At 46.2% G+C, this 24,758-nt stretch overlaps 1 protein-coding gene across 1 annotated transcript in view; it reads right to left on the bottom strand.

Annotated features, from left to right (window-relative positions):
* The window catches only part of LOC134529943 (melatonin-related receptor-like), a 72,365-nt gene that overhangs the window by 18,882 nt on the left and 28,725 nt on the right, over positions 1 to 24,758 (bottom strand). The window lies entirely within an intron of this gene.

The following is a 24,758-nucleotide window of genomic DNA, read 5'->3' as shown; positions in this document are numbered from 1 at the left end:
GTTAGAGACCTGCAAAATTCGCGGTTTCGATGACCTTCAGGATAGACTGCACATACCCCTGAAACCTCGGGCAAATAACGCAAGTTCATTGGCTGCCGACTTGTAAGTCGTCTCAGCTGGTTTGTCTGTGATTCGATCCTTCTTTGGTGGAGGGTTTATAACTGGTTGAGATTCGTCCAGATGAACAGTAAGCCAATAGCAAAATCATCTAAGATGTATATGGGTTTGAATTCTAGCCTATCACCGAATGAAACCGCTAATTTTGCAGGTCTCTAATAGTAACTATGCCATCGTAAAGCCTGTTCTGACGGCAACGAGAAACGCCAACGCTACCTCCGCGTCTCCAGCTAAGACGTAATCGAACGGCAGCGAACGCTAAAATGCGTAGTGAGCGCGGTTAGCGTACAGTCACAACCGACCAAGCAATGAATGTACATGGTCGAATTTCTCCAAACAACTTTAATATTTACGTTAGAGGGTAGGCTACATTTTCTAAAAAAAAATGGGGGTTTTCTGTAAAGTCGGTTTACGGATGATAATTTTACGTTATAACGTCATAAGAAAACATTGTTGAAAAATTGCATATTTTTTAATTTTCAAATATTATTTATAGTTTTTCACAAGTTTAATTTAAATAATTTGTTTAAATATAATCAAGAAACAATTAGTTAAAAAGCCCGCCTTAACCTGTTTGATATTATAGAAGATTTTCTCGCACGGTGGTTGGCTGGTCTTGCACGCTCGGCTCAGGCGGAACGTGACAATGAGTCATGCTTTTTAGTGCGTGCAGCCGGCGTTCATCGATTGATAAGACGTTATCAAGTAAAAAAATACTTCAATATTTCGTGCAGAATACTTTTTTTTAACGCAAGCAGCAAGGAATAATATCCCAACCAAAAGTGAAGAAACCGAAGAAGCGAGTGACACCTATTTATAACCAGCCGTTTGGACTTTCCGATGCAGAGAGATGTCTGGTCTATTGAATAGGAAAGAGATAAGCTCTGAAAAATGCAATGGAACCGCCTCGAGCTGCAGCCGTCTGCATCGGCGATAACTAGGGACCTGCAAAATTCGCGGGTTCAATGACCTCTAGGATGAACTCCATAGTTCTACCTACACTCGGTCAACGTCCCAACGTAGCAGCCTGTGATAAAGCTTTGGTCGGGTGTTTCTCATTGGCCCAGAGTCATCGAGGTGATTTGTGAGCCAATAGCAGATGCGGCACTGAGGTATATCGATTTGTATCTTAGCCTATCGCGAAATGAATTCGCGAATTTTTCAGGTCTCTAGCGATAATGCATCGAATATAGGATCAATGGACGTGGACAACCCAGAGGAATCAGAAAATCACAACATCGCACTTAAGAACTTGAATCGAATTCAAGAAAAAAAACAAAAAAAAATATAGTGGTAGTCACCACGACTTCTACCCACCCCAATTATATTAAAGTCCGTTTGAACTCTTAACACTCGTTAGGTAAAGCCAAGCTGATGACTCATCAGGGCCCAACAAGTGATACGTTCAGGAGTGGGGCACTTGACGGCAAAAAGGAGTCGGTGTAGAAGGAATAACGAATAAGTTAGAGAGACAACTTGCTAAACTATTTGCAGGTTTTTCGACGATATATTTATTATAATTGTGAACCTGCACTGTGCAATTTATTTAGTTTAACTGTAAAAGTAAAATATATTATTAACTGAAAAGGCATTTCAATATATGTAAAGGACTCTATTTATTTCGTGGGTAGCAGATGCAGAAATCTAGAAATGCTCAAGACTTTAGTAATTTGCTTGTGTTTTTTTTTATTGTAGTAGTGTAGAATTTATATAATAAATTTTATGTTTGTAAAAGAACTGGTGATGTTTTAAATCTAAAAACGGTTACTTTTGTGATATTTTAATTAAATTACCTTTTTTTGCATTAATCAAGTATCGGACCAAGTATCAATTCAATCCGTAAATTAACGAGTGATTTTTTCGATGAATTTTGGAATTTTTCCCGAATTTATAGGTCAATAAATACAAATTTCCAAGGTGTCGTCCAAATGTCAAGATGGTGGGCGCCTCAGTAATAATAAATGAATACTGTACTCTACCAGGTAAAAATTAAACTAACATTGCGGTAGTGCACTCCAGCAGACGAAAATAAGATGGCGGCCTACAGCAAACGAAACAAGATGCAGCAGTAGCTGCGCTCAGTCGCCGTCAGTCGCGATGCAGCGCCACCTCCTATCATTTCCCCTACTCCCACTCTAGGTGTCTTGTTCCCCCTCCACCGCCTCTCATCCGTCCCCTTTTTTCCCTCTAGATTCAACACTAGCGACATCTGTGATTTTAGTTCTTTTTAGAGTATTTAAGCGGGCTCTCAGCTCTCTATATTTGCTGTCTGCCCAGTAGGTCTAAGGGGACAGTCCGCCGGTTAGCGCTAACGAGTTACGTCTACACTCAGCGTCGTCATGCTGCCCGAATACGTACTGATCGTCATGAACCTAGATTCGCGTTACGTAGATCTTGAAACCGTAAATCCGCGGCATAACATTTTGCAAAGTAAATGCTGGTAATAGTGACGGCGATCGCTGAGTGGTGGGCCCGCCATTATTTGTATGCAATTTATATTGTTAGTTCGGCTGTCTACAACTGCGTGTTGTGCGCCAGCACTATTTAATTTAGCTTGCTATTTCGTTATTACTCAGACGTTAGCGCATAGCCGGTGTAGGTAAAATATACGCTGCTTGTGTTTAAAGCCTCAAAAAAAAAAAAAAAAAAAAAAAAAAAAGGGGAAGGATGAGAGGCGGTGGAGGGGGAACAAGACACCTAGAATGGGAGTAGGGGAAATGATAGGAGGTGGCGCTGCATCGCGACTGACGGCGACTGAGCGCAGCTACTGCTGCAAAGATAGTGGACATGACGTCATACTTGCTGTCGATATATATTTACCTTGGAATTACGGTGGGAGGACAGTCTGCCGGCGGCTTTCATGGAAAAAGGATCTGTCACCATTTTTTTATTTTTGTCCTCACCGGGTTCTAACCGAGGACGTGTGTGCGTTTTTTAAATAATACTTAATTAGATTTTGATTAATTAAATTTTTTATAAATTTTAAATTTATTTCCGATTTTCTAGCAAAAAAATCACGGATTTTAAAGATGGTGGCGCATAACGCAAAATGCAACAATCTAGAATCCAAGATGGTATCTGTAACCAAACATTTATTTATTTTGTCATACACGTCCAAGATGGCGGGGCATTAGGAAATTTGCAACATTTTTATAATCCAAGATGGCAACCATAACGAAACGTGCAACGGAGTTTTAAAATAATATTTTATTAAATTTTGATTAAATATTTTTTATAAAGTTTAGAATTTTGTTATTAAAATCGGATAATAATTACAGATTTTCAAGATGGCGGACATGACGTCATACTAGCTGGCGATATATATACCTTGGCATACGTGGTGGGAGATCAGTCTGCCGGCGGCTACCGTGGAGGAAGGACCTGAAGTTTTTTTTTTATTTTTGCTCTCGCCGGGTTTGAACCGAGGACTCCATGATGTGCGTTTTTATAATGATATTTTAATAAAATTTGATTAATTAATTTGTTTATAAATTTGAGAATTTTTTTCATTAAAATCGAATAATAAATAAAGATTTTCAAGATGGCGGCCGTAACGAAAATGCAACTTTGACGTCATAATCCAATATGTCCTCAGAGGCTTATCGGTGGCTGTAGATGTGGAATTGGAGCTTTTTACAGACCTTTAAAGCCAATGGCATTTTTAAGGACAAAAACAGGAAAATCTTCCCTCAAAACGAGAATTTTTACCGCGAAAATGGGATTTTTTTTTTTTTTTAGCAAATTAAGTTATTTTAAGTATTTTCTGAGTCAATTTTGAGTCCTAAATGGCTTTCGTGACGTTACAATTCCAAGATGGCGGTCGGCACCACAGCACCACACCCAGAACCCAGCGCCAGGAGCCCAATTTACATACTACTATAATAGTTTATATTATATTACTATAATAATAAACAACATTCATCGTTCACTTCACCACTTTACTTTATACTTTATTTAAATACAACTGCTGAAACGATATATTTCCTTAAAAAACATTTTTCTGTAGGATAAATTATTGTTTTTCTATAAACATTGCAAATGTACTATATTGTTACGTAGGTTTTAGAATACTTAATAAAATTAATTTAAATAAAATAAATCAATCGGTTGGAATCAATAATGAGATGCCTTTTAACTTTATTGGGGGGAAACTGTAGCTCAGAGGACATTCGCTATGCCTTATTAATTAACAAGAGGTATTAGTATTATAGTTCATTTTAACAAAATAAAATTTTCATTATAGAATCGAACAGCTAGGATCTGCATCCCGTACGTGATGTTAGGTGAGGGATAAATTAATGGAGATACTTAGAAATAACTTAACATTAATTCAAAACCACATATATATTTTCTTTATTCAAAAGTTAAAAATCAGTATTTTTAAATTGATTGTATTTACAGATTACACATAAAACTACAATTATAATTAACAAAAAACTATCACTCAGCAATGACTAACGTAACTAACCTACTGAACGGCCATAAAAGAGAGAGACAGCTTCAACATACTCTATCCTTAATATACTTTCCGACGCGTTATTTCGAGCACACGTGGAAAAATTGATTTATCATAACAACCATAAGGTACGACAGCAAAGTACTTACGTTTCTAAGGACGCCACACATTTCACGATCCAATACTTGAAAACTGACCGTCGGGTATGTCCTGCCCTCGGAAACGTAACGAACCTTGCATCTTGAACTTGCGTACTTGGGTACTCGTTAACTCCAGAGTCAGCACAACCCTTACATATAGCCACTCGTTACCAGGTCGGGTAGCGTCCCGTCTAGCGAGCCCCGCACCGCCTTTCCCGGCCGCTTAAAAACCTTCCTTGCTCCTTCCAGAACTTTCATACCCCGCCCCGCCCAAACCTCGTGCCCCGGGCACGGGCGAGCTGTCGCAAGCCAGCACAGCCACTTCAGAGCGCCGCTGTGGTGACAAAGCACGAGGGATGTGGTGTGCTACACAACAACGGGCCAGCACAGCCACTCCAGGAGCGCCGCTGTGGTGACACAGCACGAGGGATGTGGCGTGCTACACAACAACGGGCCAAAACGAGCACTCCAAGAGCACCGCTGTTGTAACGCAGCACGAGGGATGTGGCGTGCTACACAACAACGGGCCAGCACAGCCACTCCAGGAGCGCCGCTGTGGTTAACACAGCACGAGGGATGTGGCGTGCTACACAACAACGGGCCAAAACGAGCACTCCAAGAGCGCCGCTGTTGTAACGCAGCACGAGGGATGTGGCGTGCTACACAACAACGGGCCAACACAACCACTCCAGGAAAGCCGCTGTGGTGACACAGCACGAGGGATGTGGCGTGCTACACAACAACGGGCCAGCACAACTACTCCAGGAGAGCCGCTGTGGTGACACAGCACGAGGGATGTGGCGTGCTACACAACAACGGGCCAGTACAGCCACTCCAGGAGAGCCGCTGTGGTGACACAGCACGAGGGATGTGGCGTGCTACACAACAACGAGCCAGCACAGCCACTCCAGGAGCGCCGCTGTGGTGACGCAGCACGATGGATGTGGCGTGCTACACAAAAACGGGCCAGCACAGCCACTCCAGGAGCGCCGCTGTGGTGACGCAGCACTATGGATGTGGCGTGCTACACAACAAAGGGCCAGCACAACCACTCCAGGAAAGCCGCTGTGGTGACACAGCTAGAGGGTTGTGGCGTACTATACAACAACGGGCCAAAACGAGCACTCCAAGAGCGCCGCTGTTGTAACGCAGCACGAGGGATGTGGCGTGCTACACAACAACGGGCCAGCACAGCCACTCCAGGAGCGCCGCTGTGGTGACACAGCACGAGGGATGTGGTGTGCTACACAACAACGGGCCAGCACAGCCACTCCAGGAGCGCCGCTGTGGTGACACAGCACGAGGGATGTGGCGTGCTACACAACAACGGGCCAAAACGAGCACTCCAAGAGCGCCGCTGTTGTAACGCAGCACGAGGGATGTGGCGTGCTACACAACAACGGGCCAGCACAGCCACTCCAGGAGCGCCGCTGTGGTTAACACAGCACGAGGGATGTGGCGTGCTACACAACAACGGGCCAAAACGAGCACTCCAAGAGCGCCGCTGTTGTAACGCAGCACGAGGGATGTGGCGTGCTACACAACAACGGGCCAAAACAACCACTCCAGGAAAGTCGCTGTGGTGACTCAGCACGAGGGATGTGGCGTGCTACACAACAACGGGCCAGCACAACCACTCCAGGAGAGCCGCTGTGGTGACACAGCACGAGGGATGTGGCGTGCTACACAAGAACGGGCCAACACAACCACTCCAGGAAAGCCGCTGTGGTGACACAGCACGAGGGATGTGGCGTGCTACACAACAACGGGCCAGCACAACTACTCCAGGAGAGCCGCTGTGGTGACACAGCACGAGGGATGTGGCGTGCTACACAACAACGGGCCAGTACAGCCACTCCAGGAGAGCCGCTGTGGTGACACAGCACGAGGGATGTGGCGTGCTACACAACAACGAGCCAGCACAGCCACTCCAGGAGCGCCGCTGTGGTGACGCAGCACGATGGATGTGGCGTGCTACACAACAACGGGCCAGCACAGCCACTCCAGGAGCGCCGCTGTGGTGACGCAGCACTATTGATGTGGCGTGCTACACAACAAAGGGCCAGCACAACCACTCCAGGAAAGCCGCTGTGGTGACACAGCACGAGGGTTGTGGCGTACTATACAACAACGGGCCAAAACGAGCACTCCAAGAGCGCCGCTGTTGTAACGCAGCACGAGGGTTGTGGCGTGCTACACAACAACGGGCCAGCACACCCACTCCAGGAAAGCCGCTGTGGTGACACAGCACGAGGGATGTGGCGTGCTACACAACAACAGGCCAGCTCAACCACTCCAGGAGATCCGCTGTGGTGACGCAGCACGAGGGATGTGGCGTGCTACACAACAACGGACCAGCACAGCCGCTCCAGGAGCGCCGCTGTGGTGACTCAGCACGATGGATGTGGCGTGCTACACAACAAAGGGCCAGCACAGCCACTCCAGGAGCGCCGCTGGTGACGCAGCACGATGGATGTGGCATGCTACACAACCAAGGTCCAGCACAGCCACTCCAGGACCGCCGCTGTGGTGACGCAGCACGATGGATGTGGCGTGCTACACAACAATGGGCCAGCACAACCACTCCAGGAAAGCCGCTGTGGTGACACAGCACGAGGGTTGTGGCGTGCTACACAACAACGGGCCGAAACGAGCACTCCAAGAGCACCGATGTTGTAACGCAGCACGAGGGATGTGGCGTGCTACACAACAACGGGCCAGAACAACCACTCCAGGAAAGCCGCTGTGATGACACAGCACGATGGATGTGGCGTGCTACACAACAACGGGGCCAGCACAGCCACTTCAGAGCGCCGTTGTGGTGACACAGCACGAGGGATGTGGTGTGCTACACAACAACGGGCCAGTACAGCCACTCCAGGAGAGCCGCTGTGGTGACACAGCACGAGGGATGTGGCGTGCTACACAACAACGAGCCAGCACAGCCACTCCAGGAGCGCCGCTGTGGTGACGCAGCACTATGGATGTGGCGTGCTACACAACAAAGGGCCAGCACAACCACTCCAGGAAAGCCGCTGTGGTGACACAGCACGAGGGTTGTGGCGTACTATACAACAACGGGCCAAAACGAGCACTCCAAGAGCGCCGCTGTTGTAACGCAGCACGAGGGATGTGGCGTGCTACACAACAACGGGCCAGCACACCCACTCCAGGAAAGCCGCTGTGGTGACACAGCACGAGGGATGTGGCGTGCTACACAACAACAGGCCAGCACAACCACTCCAGGAGATCCGCTGTGGTGACGCAGCACGAGGGATGTGGCGTGCTACACAACAACGGGCCAAAACGAGCACTCCAAGAGCGCCGCTGTTGTAACGCAGCACGAGGGATGTGGCGTGCTACACAACAACGGGCCAGCACAGCCACTCCAGGAGCGCCGCTGTGGTGACACAGCACGAGGGATGTGGTGTGCTACACAACAACGGGCCAGCACAGCCACTCCAGGAGCGCCGCTGTGGTGACACAGCACGAGGGATGTGGCGTGCTACACAACAACGGGCCAAAACGAGCACTCCAAGAGCGCCGCTGTTGTAACGCAGCACGAGGGATGTGGCGTGCTACACAACAACGGGCCAGCACAGCCACTCCAGGAGCGCCGCTGTGGTTAACACAGCACGAGGGATGTGGCGTGCTACACAACAACGGGCCAAAACGAGCACTCCAAGAGCGCCGCTGTTGTAACGCAGCACGAGGGATGTGGCGTGCTACACAACAACGGGCCAAAACAACCACTCCAGGAAAGTCCCTGTGGTGACACAGCTGGAGGGATGTGGCGTGCTACACAACAACGGGCCAGCACAACCACTCCAGGAGAGCCGCTGTGGTGACACAGCACGAGGGATGTGGCGTGCTACACAAGAACGGGCCAACACAACCACTCCAGGAAAGCCGCTGTGGTGACACAGCACGAGGGATGTGGCGTGCTACACAACAACGGGCCTGCACAACTACTCCAGGAGAGCCGCTGTGGTGACACAGCACGAGGGATGTGGCGTGCTACACAACAACGGGCCAGTACAGCCACTCCAGGAGAGCCGCTGTGGTGACACAGCACGAGGGATGTGGCGTGCTACACAACAACGAGCCAGCACAGCCACTCCAGGAGCGCCGCTGTGGTGACGCAGCACGATGGATGTGGCGTGCTACACAACAACGGGCCAGCACAGCCACTCCAGGAGCGCCGCTGTGGTGACGCAGCACTATGGATGTGGCGTGCTACACAACAAAGGGCCAGCACAACCACTCCAGGAAAGCCGCTGTGGTGACACAGCACGAGGGTTGTGGCGTACTATACAACAACGGGCCAAAACGAGCACTCCAAGAGCGCCGCTGTTGTAACGCAGCACGAGGGATGTGGCGTGCTACACAACAACGGGCCAGCACACCCACTCCAGGAAAGCCGCTGTGGTGACACAGCACGAGGGATGTGGCGTGCTACACAACAACAGGCCAGCACAACCACTCCAGGAGATCCGCTGTGGTGACGCAGCACGAGGGATGTGGCGTGCTACACAACAACGGACCAGCACAGCCGCTCCAGGAGCGCCGCTGTGGTGACTCAGCACGATGGATGTGGCGTGCTACACAACAAAGGGCCAGCACAGCCACTCCAGGAGCGCCGCTGGTGACGCAGCACGATGGATGTGGCGTGCTACACAACCAAGGTCCAGCACAGCCACTCCAGGACCGCCGCTGTGGTGACGCAGCACGATGGATGTGGCGTGCTACACAACAATGGGCCAGCACAACCACTCCAGGAAAGCCGCTGTGGTGACACAGCACGAGGGTTGTGGCGTGCTACACAACAACGGGCCGAAACGAGCACTTCAAGAGCACCGATGTTGTAACGCAGCACGAGGGATGTGGCGTGCTACACAACAACGGGCCAGAACAACCACTCCAGGAAAGCCGCTGTGATGACACAGCACGATGGATGTGGCGTGCTACACAACAACGGGGCCAGCACAGCCACTTCAGAGCGCCGTTGTGGTACACAGCACGAGGGATGTGGTGTGCTACACAACAACGGGCCAGCACAGCCACTCCAGGAGCGCCGCTGTGGTGACACAGCACGAGGGATTTGGCGTGCTACACAACAACGGGCCAAAACGAGCACTCCAAGAGCGCCGCTGTTGTAACGCAGCACGAGGGATGTGGCGTGCTACACAACAACGGGCCAGTACAGCCACTCCAGGAGCGCCGCTGTGGTGACACAGCACGAGGGATGTGGCGTGCTACACAACAACGGGCCAAAACGAGCACTCCAAGAGCGCAGCTGTTGTAACGCAGCACGAGGGATGTGGCGTGCTACACAACAACGGGCCAACACAACCACTCCAGGAAAGCCGCTGTGGTGACACAGCACGAGGGATGTGGCGTGCTACACAACAACGGGCCAGCACAACCACTCCAGGAGAGCCGCTGTGGTGACACAGCACGAGGGATGTGGCGTGCTACACAACAACGGGCCAGTACAGCCACTCCAGGAGAGCCGCTGTGGTGACACAGCACGAGGGATGTGGCGTGCTACACAACAACAAGCCAGCACAGCCACTTCAGGAGCGCCGCTGTGGTGACGCAGCACGATGGATGTGGCGTGCTACACAACAAAGGGCCAGCACAGCCACTCCAGGAGCGCCGCTGTGGTAACGCAGCACGATGGATGTGGCGTGCTACACAACAAAGGGCCAGCACAACCACTCCAGGAAAGCCGCTGTGGTGACACAGCACGAGGGTTGTGGCGTGCTACACAACAACGGGCCAAAACGAGCACTCCAAGAGCGCCGCTGTTGTAACGCAGCACGAGGGATGTGGCGTGCTACACAACAACGTGCCAGCACACCCACTCCAGGAAAGCCGCTGTGGTGACACAGCACGAGGGATGTGGCGTGAAACACAACAACGGGCCAGCACAACCACTCCAGGAGAGCCGCTGTGGTGACGCAGCACGAGGGATGTGGCGTGCTACACTACAACGGACCAGCACAGCCGCTCCAGGAGCGCCGCTGTGGTGACTCAGCACGATGGATGTGGCGTGTTACACAACAAAGGGCCAGCACAGCCACTCCAGGAGCGCCGCTGTGGTGACGCAGCACGAGGGATGTGGCGTGCTACACAACAAAGGGCCAGCACAGCCACTCCAGTATCGCCGCTGTGGTGACGCAGCACGATGGATGTGGCGTGCTACACAACAAAGGGCCAGCACAACCACTCCAGGAAAGCCGCTGTGGTGACACAGCACGAGGGTTGTGGCGTGCTACACAACAACGGGCCAAAACGAGCACTCAAAGAGCTCCGCTGTTGTAACGCAGCACGAGGGATGTGGCGTGCTACACAACAACGGGCCAGCACAACCACTCCAGGAAAGCCGCTGTGGTGACACAGCACGATGGATGTGGCGTGCTAAACAACAACGGGCCAAAACGAGCACTCAAAGAGCTCCGCTGTTGTAACGCAGCACGAGGGATGTGGCGTGCTACACAACAACGGGCCAGCACAACCACTCCAGGAAAGCCGCTGTGGTGACACAGCACGAGGGTTGTGGCGTGCTACACAACAACGGGCCAAAACGAGCACTCAAAGAGCTCCGCTGTGGTGACGCAGCACGAGGGATGTGGCGTGCTACACAACAAAGGGCCAGCACAGCCACTCCAGTATCGCCGCTGTGGTGACGCAGCACGATGGATGTGGCGTGCTACACAACAAAGGGCCAGCACAACCACTCCAGGAAAGCCGCTGTGGTGACACAGCACGAGGGTTGTGGCGTGCTACACAACAACGGGCCAAAACGAGCACTCAAAGAGCTCCGCTGTTGTAACGCAGCACGAGGGATGTGGCGTGCTACACAACAACGGGCCAGCACAACCACTCCAGGAAAGCCGCTGTGGTGACACAGCACGAGGGTTGTGGCGTGCTACACAACAACGGGCCAAAACGAGCACTCAAAGAGCTCCGCTGTTGTAACGCAGCACGAGGGATGTGGCGTGCTACACAACAACGGGCCAGCACAACCATTCCAGGAGAGCCGCTGTGGTGACTCAGCACGATGGATGGGGCGTGCTACACAACAACTGGCCAGCACAGTCACTCCAGGAGCGCCGCTGTGGTGACACAGCACGAGGGATGTGGCGTGCTACACAACAACGGGCCAGCACAACCACTCCAGGAAAGCCGCTGTGGTGACACAGCACGAGGGATGTGGCGTGCTACACAACAACGGGCCAGCACAGCCATTCCAGGAGCGCCGCTGTGGTGACGCAGCACGAAGGATGTGGCGTGCTACACAAAAACGGGCCAGCGCGCAGCCGCAACGCCGCTACCGAGTTGCGTTGCAGTGGTGACAACTCCCACCCACAGTCCGGAACAAGACTCACAACAATTTGAATAAGATGGTGCTGAAAAATGTTCAACCGTGACATTATTTCTAAGTTACACCCTATAATAATTAAATGTCAGCCTTTAGGTTGGAATTTTTCAAGTGAAACGTCTTTGCTGAGGGAGCTACAATTTTCGAGTGTTACGAAAATTCCGATCGCACGAGGGGAATAGTTGGTACTTTTTGGGGGAACCGTTAGAGGAGGAGAGTGGTCATCCGCGACGCCACTTCGAAGCATGTGCTAGCAGTTAAATGTGACGAACAGAGGGGAGGGGCAGAAATAAGGTAGCAGTGTTGCTACGGAATTATCGTAACGCTGCTTGTGTTTGTCAACTCTTTAGTATTTGTTTTGACGTGACAACGTCTAATAAATCGATGAACGCCGGCAGCACGCACGAAAAAGTGTCCCGTTACGCACATTGTTCTGTTACGCTGTGTCCCGTTACGCTCATTGTTTTGTTACGCTGTGTCCCGTTACGCTCATTGTTCCGTTACGCTGTGCTTTGTTACGCTGTCGGCAAGTGCATTAATAATAGGTTATGTTAAAATTGACTAAAAAATTATGGTAATTCATATAATTGATGATAGATATTTGATTACAGTTTATTTATATGAAAACTTATTCATAATTATATTTAAACTTTATAACTAAACGCCAGTTTTTAAAATTAATTACATGTCATCTACACGTGAACTGTTTCGTCGACAGTTCATAAAGTGAAGTGAAAAGTTAATGTGGTTTTCATTGGTTATTACAACAATTTTGGCAATAAAGGTTAATTATTCTTGCATTTTAAAAATCTGATTACTAGTATAATTTCAAGTATTTATTCTTTTATTATTAAAATAAAATTGATTCAATTTTATTAAAAAAAGTATGCAATCATTTCATCATTTTTTTGTTATGACGTTGTCATGTTAAACTATCGTCCGTAAACCGACTTTACAGACAACCAATTTTTTTTTCATTTTAAATCATTCCCGCACACTTACTATTCTCAATTATTACTATTAATTAAAAAATACTAATAATTTATCTAACTATACTTAATATGCTAGAAGTTTTACCTCTGTCACGTGTGGACTTCACGAACAGACTTTTATTTTAAGTTACGTTCCACGAAATTAATCTTTTACTTTATTGACAATCATGATTATTAAATGCAATTAATTTTTAATTTGTAAAAACTAGAGATTCTGGAACATATCTCAACAATAATTTAAGCAATGAAAAATTAAATATTATGTAAAACCATTCTTCTACGGACGGGATAATATAATTTATGAATGCTGGAATTCTGCAACGTACAAATGCTGCGCAAAAATATTTAAAATTGAAATAATCTTAAAAATAACTCTTTGTACAACACTATTTATTTAAATGGTATTTCCTGAGTTAAAATAAAACTCTTCATTAGAAGGAAGAGAGAAAAGCAATAAGACTATTTGTAAAAAGAATTATTCCGAAGAAAGTAATTTTTATAGTTAGCTAACCTAAATTACTTATAGTTTTCCCTTCTAATGTGTGGAGATAGTTTGTTAGTGGGATATTAACTTTGAACATCTGATTTACTTCAGTATTTTTCTTTATAGTAGCATAAAAATTCGAACTCAAAACACCAATCCTATTACTAAATAAATCCTTATAATCATTTAAATATTATATTTAATTTAAATGCTTGAATTAATTGGATTTTTATGCTGTTAATGACTCTATAATTTGACTGCCAATTAGAAACGAATAATTATAGATATATAGTAATATAAATGATTTATTTTAAGAATTTTCGATACTTTATATTTATATTGTATTACTAATTAAATTTTATATTTATAACTCAAACCAGAGACCTCAGCAAATCATTTTATAAATTATATATTTTGTTAATTTTAATTTTTGAGATTATGTATTTGTACGCTTTTTTTCATTTATTCATGCAATGGAGAAAATTGATTAAAATATATTTCATGGACACACACCATTTTTGCATCAACGGCGTATGTCGATTAAATGAATCATTAACTAAATATTTCGATGATTTAAAAAAAATATTACTAGTGATGAAAATGAATTGTAAAATTTTTCGTTACTATTTGTGGCTCACATTTTTTTACCGATACTTGCATTTGTATTTGAACACCAATTATCTAGGTAAAATATTTTTACATTGTGTAAAATATCTCTTAATATTTATAAGCTATTAAAAAAACCGCTATTGGTTTTAACGCAAGGTATATGCCAGTTAATTCAAATAACAGACACTATAATTGTGTAGTAACACGAACAAAAATGACAATGTCATTGTATGCGCATTTTAAAACAAATTATTTCACGACTAGCTTACAGCACATCAAATTAGTTTCACGAATTTAGTGGAGTACACAATTGGTTATTTGGTTTTTCATGAATTTTCGAATATTTTTTGAGTATGAAGTTCAAACAAAAAGAAGACTGGGACAAATCAGCTAACTTCAAAATGCCTCCCTCATAAGTAGAGACCTGAAAAATTATCGGTTTCGATGGCCTTCAGGATAGACTGCACATACCCCTGTACACTCGGGCAAATAACGCAAGTTCATTGGCTGCCGACTTGTTAGTCGTCTCAGCTGGTTTGTCTGTGATTCGATCCTTCTTTGGTTGAGGGTTTATAACTGGTCGAGATTCGTCCAGATGAACAGTAAGCCAATAGCAAAATTATCTAAGAGGTATATGAGTATGAATTCTAGCCTATCACCGAATGAATCCGCGAATTTTGCAAGTCTCTACTCATAAGGAACTTCGGAGAACAGAACCTCTCCCTTGAAAATCAATCCCGCTGTTTGCTTGACATTGATTCTTGCATGCAAGACTGTACATGAGGCATAACATGAAGACCTGCGGATGTCGTGCACCAACGGTCAAACATTTAGAACGCTCGGGAGTTTAAACTGGTCGCTATCGCCGCATTGCAAAGTCAGTGAGAGGAAAATTTTATTTGAAAAAAAAAAAAAAATTGGTTGTCTGTAAAGTCGGTTTACGGACGATAGTTTAACGTGACTACGTCATAACAAAACATTGATGAAATGATTGCATACTTTATGAAAAAAATTTAATCATTTTAATTTTAATAATAAAAGAATAAATACTTGAAATTATACTAGTAATCAGATTTTTAAAATGCAAGAATAATTAACATGTATTGCCGAAATTGTTGTTGTAATAAGCAATGAAAACCACATTAACTTTTCACTTCACTTTATAAACAGTCGACGAAACAGTTCACGTGTAGATGACTTGTAATTAATTTCAAAAACTGGCGTTTAGCTATAAAGTTTAAATATAATTATGAACAAGTTTTCATATAAATAAACTGTAATCAAATATCTATCATCAATTATATGAATCACCATAATTTTTTAGTCAATTGTAACATAACCTATTATTACTGCACTCGCCGACAACGTAACGGGATACAGCGTAACTGAACAATGTGCGTAACGGGACACTTTTTCGTGCGTGCATATGGCGTTCATCGATTTATTAGACGTTGTTACGTCAAAAAATTCAGGTTATTTTACGGAGAAATACGTTAATTTTCCCGAGCTGGACTTAGTCACGACTAATTTTCTTCATCCTCGAGTGCGAACAGAAACAGAGGAAACAAAAAATAAAAAATTCCGTTGTTCGTTTGAACCAGACACACCCGCACAGACTCCTTTGGCGATCTCTTCTTCTCTTGGTGTTCGACACGCGCTCTTCTTGCGCTCCCCTTGTCAAAATTAAAAAAAAAAAATTATATCTGGTCGCGTTCGCCGTACTATGAATCAAACCACTTGTTAAAAGGTTAAGGCCGGCCCATTTTTATGTTACGACAGGCTACTTAGGAGGGAAGTTTCCGCCCCCTGCCTTCCCCGCTACCGCCCCGTCTCTTGCTTCTAAGCCAGCCCCGCCCCCTTCTCACCCCTCTTTGTCCTTTGATAGAAGGGTGAAAAATGTTTTAATCCTCTCCTGTAGAACTATGATTAAAAGGGATTAAAGGAAGCAAAGTGCATGAAAAGTGAAGCGTGCGGAAAGAAAATGGCAAGGGAGAAAGAGGCGGCGGTGGTGGGGGATCCGACGTAAGGGAGGGAGACCCACAAGAGAGTTTAAAAAAAAGAAAAAAAAAAAGAGAGACCGGAGACAAAGGAAGACACAAAAAAAGAAAAGTTTGCCAAGAACTCGTTGCGAAGAAACAAGACGGCTTAACGCGCCGCGCGTTTGAAATCGATATTTATAATTGAACGCCCGGCGGACGACATCGCGGCAGATTGCTTGCATAGCCTCGGTCACTAGCCTCGGTCACTAGCCTCGGTCACTAGCCTCGGTCACTAGCCGAGGTCTCTAGCCGAGGTCTCTAGCCGAGGTCTCTAGCCGAGGTCACTAGCCGAGGTCACTATCCGAGGTCACTAGCCGAGGTCTCTATCTGAGGTCACTAGCCGAGGTCTCTAGCCGAGGTCTCTAGCCGAGGTCTCTAGCCGAGGTCACTAGCCGAGGTCACTATCCGAGGTCACTAGCCGAGGTCTCTATCTGAGGTCACTAGCCGAGGTCTCTAGCCGAGGTCTCTAGCCGAGGTCTCTAGCCGAGGTCTCTAGCCGAGGTCACTAGCCGAGGTCACTAGCCAAGGTCACTAGCCGAGGTCACTATCCGAGGTCACTAGCCGAGGTCTCTAGCCGAGGTCTCTAGCCGAGGTCTCTAGACGAGGTCACTAGCCGAGGTCACCGAGGTCACTAGCCGAGGTCACTAGCCGAGGTCACTAGCCGAGGTCACTAGCCAAGGTCACTAGCCGAGGTCACTATCTGAGGTCACTAGCCGAGGTCTTTAGCCGAGGTCTCTAGCCGAGGTCTCTAGCCGAGGTCTCTAGCCGAGGTCACTAGCCGAGGTCACTAGCCGAGGTCACTAGCCGAGGTCACTAGCCGAGGTCACTAGCCGAGGTCACTATCCGAGGTCACTAGCCGAGGTCACTATCCGAGGTCACTAGCCGAGGTCTCTATCTGAGGTCACTAGCCGAGGTCTCTAGCCGAGGTCTCTAGCCGAGGTCTCTAGCCGAGGTCTCTAGCCGAGGTCACTAGCCGAGGTCACTAGCCGAGGTCACTAGCCGAGGTCACTAGCCGAGGTCTCTAGCCGAGGTCTCTAGCCGAGGTCACTAGCCGAGGTCACTAGCCGAGGTCGCCGAGGTCACTAGCCGAGGTCTCTAGACGAGGTTACTAGCCGAGGTCTCTAGCCGAGGTCTCTAGCCGAGGTCTCTAGCCGAGGTCTCTAGCCGAGGTCTCTAGCCGAGGTCACTAGCCGAGGTCACTATCCGAGGTCACTAGCCGAGGTCTCTATCTGAGGTCACTAGCCGAGGTCTCTAGCCGAGGTCTCTAGCCGAGGTCTCTAGCCGAGGTCTCTAGCCGAGGTCACTAGCCGAGGTCACTAGCCGAGGTCGCCGAGGTCACTAGCCGAGGTCTCTAGACGAGGTTACTAGCCGAGGTCTCTAGCCGAGGTCTCTAGCCGAGGTCTCTAGCCGAGGTCTCTAGCCGAGGTCTCTAGCCGAGGTCACTAGCCGAGGTCACTATCCGAGGTCACTAGCCGAGGTCTCTATCTGAGGTCACTAGCCGAGGTCTCTAGCCGAGGTCTCTAGCCGAGGTCTCTAGCCGAGGTCTCTAGCCGAGGTCACTAGCCGAGGTCACTAGCCGAGGTCACTATCCGAGGTCACTAGCCGAGGTCTCTAGCCGAGGTCTCTAGCCGAGGTCTCTAGCCGAGGTCTCTAGCCGAGGTCTCTAGCCGAGGTCACTAGCCGAGGTCACTATCCGAGGTCACTAGCCGAGGTCTCTAGACGAGGTTACTAGCCGAGGTCTCTAGCCGAGGTCTCTAGCCGAGGTCTCTAGCCGAGGTCTCTAGCCGAGGTCTCTAGCCGAGGTCACTAGCCGAGGTCACTATCCGAGGTCACTAGCCGAGGTCTCTATCTGAGGTCACTAGCCGAGGTCTCTAGCCGAGGTCTCTAGCCGAGGTCTCTAGCCGAGGTCTCTAGCCGAGGTCACTAGCCGAGGTCACTAGCCAAGGTCACTAGCCGAGGTCACTATCCGAGGTCACTAGCCGAGGTCTCTAGCCGAGGTCTCTAGCCGAGGTCTCTAGACGAGGTCACTAGCCGAGGTCACCGAGGTCACTAGCCGAGGTCACTAGCCGAGGTCACTAGCCGAGGTCACTAGCCAAGGTCACTAGCCGAGGTCACTATCTGAGGTCACTAGCCGAGGTCTTTAGCCGAGGTCTCTAGCCGAGGTCTCTAGCCGAGGTCTCTAGCCGAGGTCACTAGCCGAGGTCACTAGCCAAGGTCACTAGCCGAGGTCACTATCTGAGGTCACTAGCCGAGGTCTCTAGCCGAGGTCTCTAGCCGAGGTCTCTAGACGAGGTCACTAGCCGAGGTCACCGAGGTCACTAGCCGAGGTCACTAGCCGAGGTCACTAGCCGAGGTCGCCGAGGTCACTAGCCGAGGTCTCTAGACGAGGTTACTAGCCGAGGTCGCCGAGGTCACTAGCCGAGGTCACTAGCCGAGGTCACTAGCCAAGGTCACTAGCCGAGGTCACTAGCCGAGGTCACTAGCCGAGGTCACTATCTGAGGTCACTAGCCGAGGTCACTAGCCAAGGTCACTAGCCGAGGTCACTAGCCGAGGTCACTAGCCGAGGTCACTAGCCGAGGTCACTAGCCGAGGTCACTAGCGGAGGTCACTATCTGAGGTCACTAGCCGAGGTCACTATCTGAGGTCACTAGCCGAGGTCTCTAGCCGAGGTCACTAGCCGAGGTCACTAGCCGAGGTCTCTAGCCGAGGTCACTAGCCGAGGTCTCTAGCCAAGGTCACTAGCCGAGGTCACTAGCCGAGGTCACTAGCTGAGGCCACTAGCCGAGGTCAAGCTCAGAGCGGGGTTTGAAACACTGCCTGCTGCCTTTCACATTTCATTTGGAAAACAAAAATTAAAAGCAAAATTTTCTGTATAAAGAATTATACTTATTTTTGTTCAATCCTTCATTTGACTACAAGATAATATATTCATCTTTATTAGATTCTTCTTTTATTGATTTTCCAATAAAAATGAAGATACAGATAAAGACTCTATTGATTTGAACAAAAATGTATTTCTGCAATAACTTGGCTTAAGAAAATTTTTTAAAACTAAATCAACACAATATTTATTTTATTTTTTATTAAATAGAAGTTCATTTTGTTTAGTTAAAATATATTAATTTATCTCAATGATCCCAGCAAGTATGGCAAGTTTTCTTGCATTATTTAATCTAGTGAACTGTAGGAACGTATACGATTACTAACACGTGTTTCTAATATACGAATATGTTAACTAGTTTCACTCGTACGGCGAAAGTCGTGGTTTCGACCCAACAACCCGGCAACACTGAAACTTATGAGCACTTAACAAGTCGTTCGGAGCTTACTTCCATCTTGGATGCCCTGCGAACTTAAGCCCGTGTGCGCAGCAATCTAAAGGTAAGACGATAATCATGGCCATGTTTTGCAATTTGACAAGCAGGGATACTTATTTAATTGGCGGATTAATAAATTGGTCAACATTAACACAATGGACACAATGAAATGTTCTTTGTACGCAAATGCTAAAGAAATACATATTAAAAATATATATTTAATTCTTCAATTTATCTTGAATTAAGTAAGGAGTGTGCGGTAAATTAAGGTTTATAAAATTGGTTTCAGCTGGTGAAATATTTTATTTACTGATAACAGTGTTAAAAAGATTCATTCAATATTAAATACTGCATTTTCAAGATGTATATATATTTTTTTCAAATAGTTAAAAATGCCACTATTTTTATTGTTTAGAGAATAACTGAAAGAAAACCACGCTACGTGACTGCTTTCCCCTTTCGCTGTTTGCTTCATTACTTTGCAGTTTTCCCTGAAAAAAGTTACGGTGCAGTGAACTCAGTTACGTTCAAAAAGCGTGTGGGTGAAGCAAGGAACAGTTAATACCATATCGCTCTGGAAATGCAAAGATGTATAAAGCTATTCGTTTATTTTATTTATTGAAAATATTTGGTAGGGTTCGTGGGCAATTAAAAAAAAAGAATAATGTTTCGTACCAGTCGGTAAAAGTAATTAATACTTTTCTTCCCGCTATTGATTTTTCTCCAGCCTGGATACAAACATTCATCTGTGCTTCGCGAATAATTTACGCAAAACCAGGCGCTTCCATGAATAATCTAAAGAAAATAATGAACTGTTACACTCAATTTTTACGATATAACACGCTCGCTAAACGGGTGGCTCAAGAATAGTAAAAGTTGTTGCAGAGTTTCCTTTTTTAAAAAGGAAATAGTACTAAAAGTATCATTAAAATGCTTTTAAAAAACTTGCAAAGTAGAATAATTAATAGACGTGATCTTTAAACCAAATGAACCTTCAATTTAAATATGATTACAATTTATACGAAAAGAAACACCCCTTTAGGGTACACATAGAGTAGTTGACCACGAATCTAAATATACTACACAGTTACCTTCAGTCTGTAAAAATGTGGAATAAAGCCACGTGAAACTAACAAAGCAGACCGAAACATAAGAATGACTTACGTACAGTTGTTCTCGCTGACGCGCTATTACAACACTACAGGAATAGGAATGTTGGTCTGAGGTCGGGAGCCAACAAGATTACCCTAAATGCCGACTTTGTCAACTGCGGGAAATGCCCTCCCACATTTAGCTCCACTGTCATTTGTAAGACATTGATCCTTAGCAGTCTTCATGAGCAGTCTCTGCCTTGACGGTAGAAAATTACGGGCTTCCAACTGCCTGGAGTCGACCTTACAACTGCAACCTTGCACGCTGTGCTCGTTGAGGCCACGAAGCGTGTGAAGTGCCTGCCAAAGTCACCCTTAACGCTCCGGCCCTTCTAGACCTCGACCGTTCAAGGCAACTACTGTAGCGAAGCAACGCACTTAAAACACAGTTGTTTGTCCAGTTGCTCAGCGAGACGGTAACTACGCCAGTTGAAGGACAATTTCTTAATGTTCCATGTCTGTGAAATGCGTTTGAAATTAAAAACCTAGCGTGAGTGGCATTGTACTGAAAAACAAATTTTAAAAGGGCTTATTTACCGCATTAAGATGCAGACACGTTTTCTATGCAAATTGGCCATCGTGACAATGCACAAATAAGTTCTCTCGCAAACTCAAAAATGCAGGGTAGTAAATATAATGAATTAAAAACTAGATGCCACACAGACCTTCAGACGTACCAACTGCGTTATTTATTCAAACTAAAATACTTAAACAAGGACATAAAACAACGATTGCGTGTTGCTTTACGGCAGAAGTCTTCGTTTTCCTTTCATTGTAGGAAACAACAACTGTCATACCTCCAAAGTTACTTCAAACACACGTATATAAATTACATTGCCCAGTTTGACTGCCAAGATTAGAGGCTTGCATAAGAAAACTCATGATTAGAAAATTCACAAATGTTAATATCCCACTTTATGGAAATCATTTAAAAATTATTAACTTATTATATCCTTCCATCTTGTGTATTAATAATTTTGTATTTTATTTAAAGGAAAAAGTTTTAGTCAGTGCTGTCAAAATAAGGTGCTACGGGCTCTTAAAATTTTACCAAAGCCTTCTACGCGTGAATTTATTTCTTGGAAAATAATTTTTCTTTGTGTTCACCATATTTTACACATGTAATAGGCATTTTAGTATATTACAGTAACATTAAATGAATTAAGAAAATCAAATTTTAAGATATTGAAAGTAACATGCTGTGTTTTAAGTTGTAAACACAATTTATAGAGTTCGGTTGGATATATCTTAATGTTAAAGGATTTTATTTTATTTAAAAGAGTTGTTTATTAAATTTTAAACTGTCCACTTTTTACTAAACTGTAAAAAACGCTGATAACTTTGGTCACTGGCAACATCCTCCAAATAAAATCCCATTTGCACACTCTAAAACTCTAAGAGATTGTGCCTTGCTAAGGAAATGGACTCACACGAAGGAAGACCAGTCTGACAGCACTGATTTATGCTTTTGCTTGTTTCTCTAAATCTTTCAGGTTTGCTTCCTCAGTAGGCCCGGTTTGTGTTGTTTTAATTCTTTGTCGATTAGACACAAATAAAAATAAATTAAAAAATTCTAGACAATAGTCGAAGTAAACTAGTTGAAAATAAAACGGTCAGAACCTTCAGACGTAGACTCAGATTGATGAATTAAATTTAGTGTTCAGTCAATTTCCTGTTTTTTTTTAAAATCCTTAAGTGTTTTGATTTATAATTCTCGCCAATTTCTTTTTGAATGTAAAATTCCCGGATCATTCACCAACATCCCCAGAGTATTTCAAGTTGTTCCCTAGTCACCATAACAACTGCTGAGGAATCCTTTCGCACTTAATTACAATTCAAACACTCTTCAAGCTGGTAGTAGCTTCCCAGCTAAAGAAAACAGATGTGGTCATTCACACCTGGGAGTTGGCAACGTTAAAATTTGTTAAAAAAGGTGTTAAATTTCATAGTGCCAAGAACTTAACTATGTATTATAGACTACAAAACCTTATGCAAAAACCGTAGTTAATATGTTATTAACGAATTGATATTATTTTGTAGTTGTGAAACAGTGCACGCGGCAGATTATCCACCGGCAGATTAAATTGAAAACCTGACTGGGGCTCAGTGGACGCTTAGGCGATGAAGCGACCGAGCCTGAGTCTGGGCGTGTGGATGTGTCCACGGCCCAGGCAAGTAAAGATCATTCTAGTACACTCGAGCAGCAATGGAACAGCCCGCGCAAGGAGGTGTATATTAAGTCCGCGGCGCGAATTCCCGAGTGTGTCCAGATGCACCAACTCACCGTTAAGCATTTTAAAATTAATTAACTCGTAGCTTCTGAAGCGTAGGTGCTGAGGCTAAGGTTTTGCAGTGATAGAATGGATAATTTCGCTTAGTGCCGAGAGCCTTTTGCTGGCGACAGGCGAACTGCCTCTCTATCCCTTCTGGAGTGAGATCCGATGCGCCAGATTGCGATTAATTAACGTAATTAACTCAATAAAATGGTTTTCATATGCGTTCAACACCAACAACTTTCCTGGTTTTTAGAACACATACCAACTAGCAGCCTGCACTGTACAGACGAGTACTGTTGTCCGCCGCCAGGGACGCATGCGTTGCTGGACCCAAACCAGACGCGTTCAAAATCATTGCGGACAGATGTTTACCAGTTCCCAAAAATGCTTAGGCCTAGTAGTTCTTTCTACCCCGACCAACTCATCTTCCCAAACCATTCCTCCTGTTTCCTGTACCTAACCAACCAGCCTGCACAATGCAAGACTTCATTACCCGCATGAAAGAGCCGAGGGTTTTCCCTGTGCCTATGCAGGTTTTTAACTGGGCCGAACTTTTCTAGTTTTAGTCTGGAGTTAAGAATAAGGAGAGTTGGCCATGGAGATAATCGCTGATGTGACAGGCCAATCCCATACTAATTATAATGCATGCTACCCCTCCTAGGACCGGTGGAGCACACAAGTAATGCCGTGATGCACTTGCTGGTCACGGATATCACCACGGACACAAGAACGAAAATACTTTTGAAAACATACAATTTTTTTGACACAAAATAACAAATTATGCCGAAGCTGCAGTTGGCACAAGGAGAAAGGTAGTCTTCATAACGAGGGAAAGGGTGGTGCAGTTGATAGTGTGGGAGGAAGGGATTGTACCCTGCGAGGGAAGGGATAATGTGGCGCAGAGGGGGGTGAGGGGATTGTATCTCATGTGGGAAGGGATGGGGTAGTGCAGAGGAGTGGATGGGTAATGTATATGGCGAGGGAAGCGATAAGGGGGTGCCAATGAGGGGTCGGGAACTGTAACCTGCGAGGGAAGTGATTAGATGTTGCAGAGGAGTGGTTGGGTAATGTATATGGTGAGGGAAGTGGTGAGGAGGTGCCAATGAGAGGGGAGGAGATTGTATCGTGTATGGGAAGTGATGAGTTGGTGCAGAGGAGGGGATAGGTAGTGTATATGGTGAGGGAAGCGATAACGAGGTGCTAATAAGAGGGGAGTGAATTGCATCGTGTATAGGAAGTGATGAGTTGGTGCAGAGGAGGGGATAGGTAGTGTATATGGTGAGGGAAGCGATAACGAGGTGCTAATGAGAGGGGAGTGAATTGCATCGTGTATAGGAAGTGATGAGTTGGTGCAGAGGAGGGGATAGGTAGTGTATATGGCGAGGGAAGCGATTTGTGGGTGACGCAGGTAGCATCTGACCGTCCCCCTCCTCCTCCTATAACTACAAGGACCTTCCAATATCGGTGGCTTTTTGACAACCAAATCCTCTACTTTCCACCAGCGTCTTTCAATAGAGTTGGGACACCTCTTTGTTCCTCTAGAGTCTAGAGGATTCGGCAGGTTTTCAGTGTCCCGTAATTTGAAGGATGTCATTCTTCCGGTATCTTCGATTGTTAAGTTGGAGAGATTTTGATGATGCGACACTTCTAAGAACTACGAGACTTTTTTGACGTGACAACGTCTAATAAATCGATGAATGCCGGCTGCACGCACAAAAAAGGATGACTCATTGTCCCGTTACGCTTTGTCCCGTTACGCTCATTGTACGCTTACGCCGCATCTATCTCT

The sequence above is a fragment of the Bacillus rossius genome, chromosome 2, assembly GCF_032445375.1.
Source record: "Bacillus rossius redtenbacheri isolate Brsri chromosome 2, Brsri_v3, whole genome shotgun sequence".
Classification (NCBI taxonomy): Eukaryota; Metazoa; Arthropoda; class Insecta; order Phasmatodea; family Bacillidae; genus Bacillus; species Bacillus rossius.
This window is presented reverse-complemented; position numbering and strand designations above follow the sequence as displayed.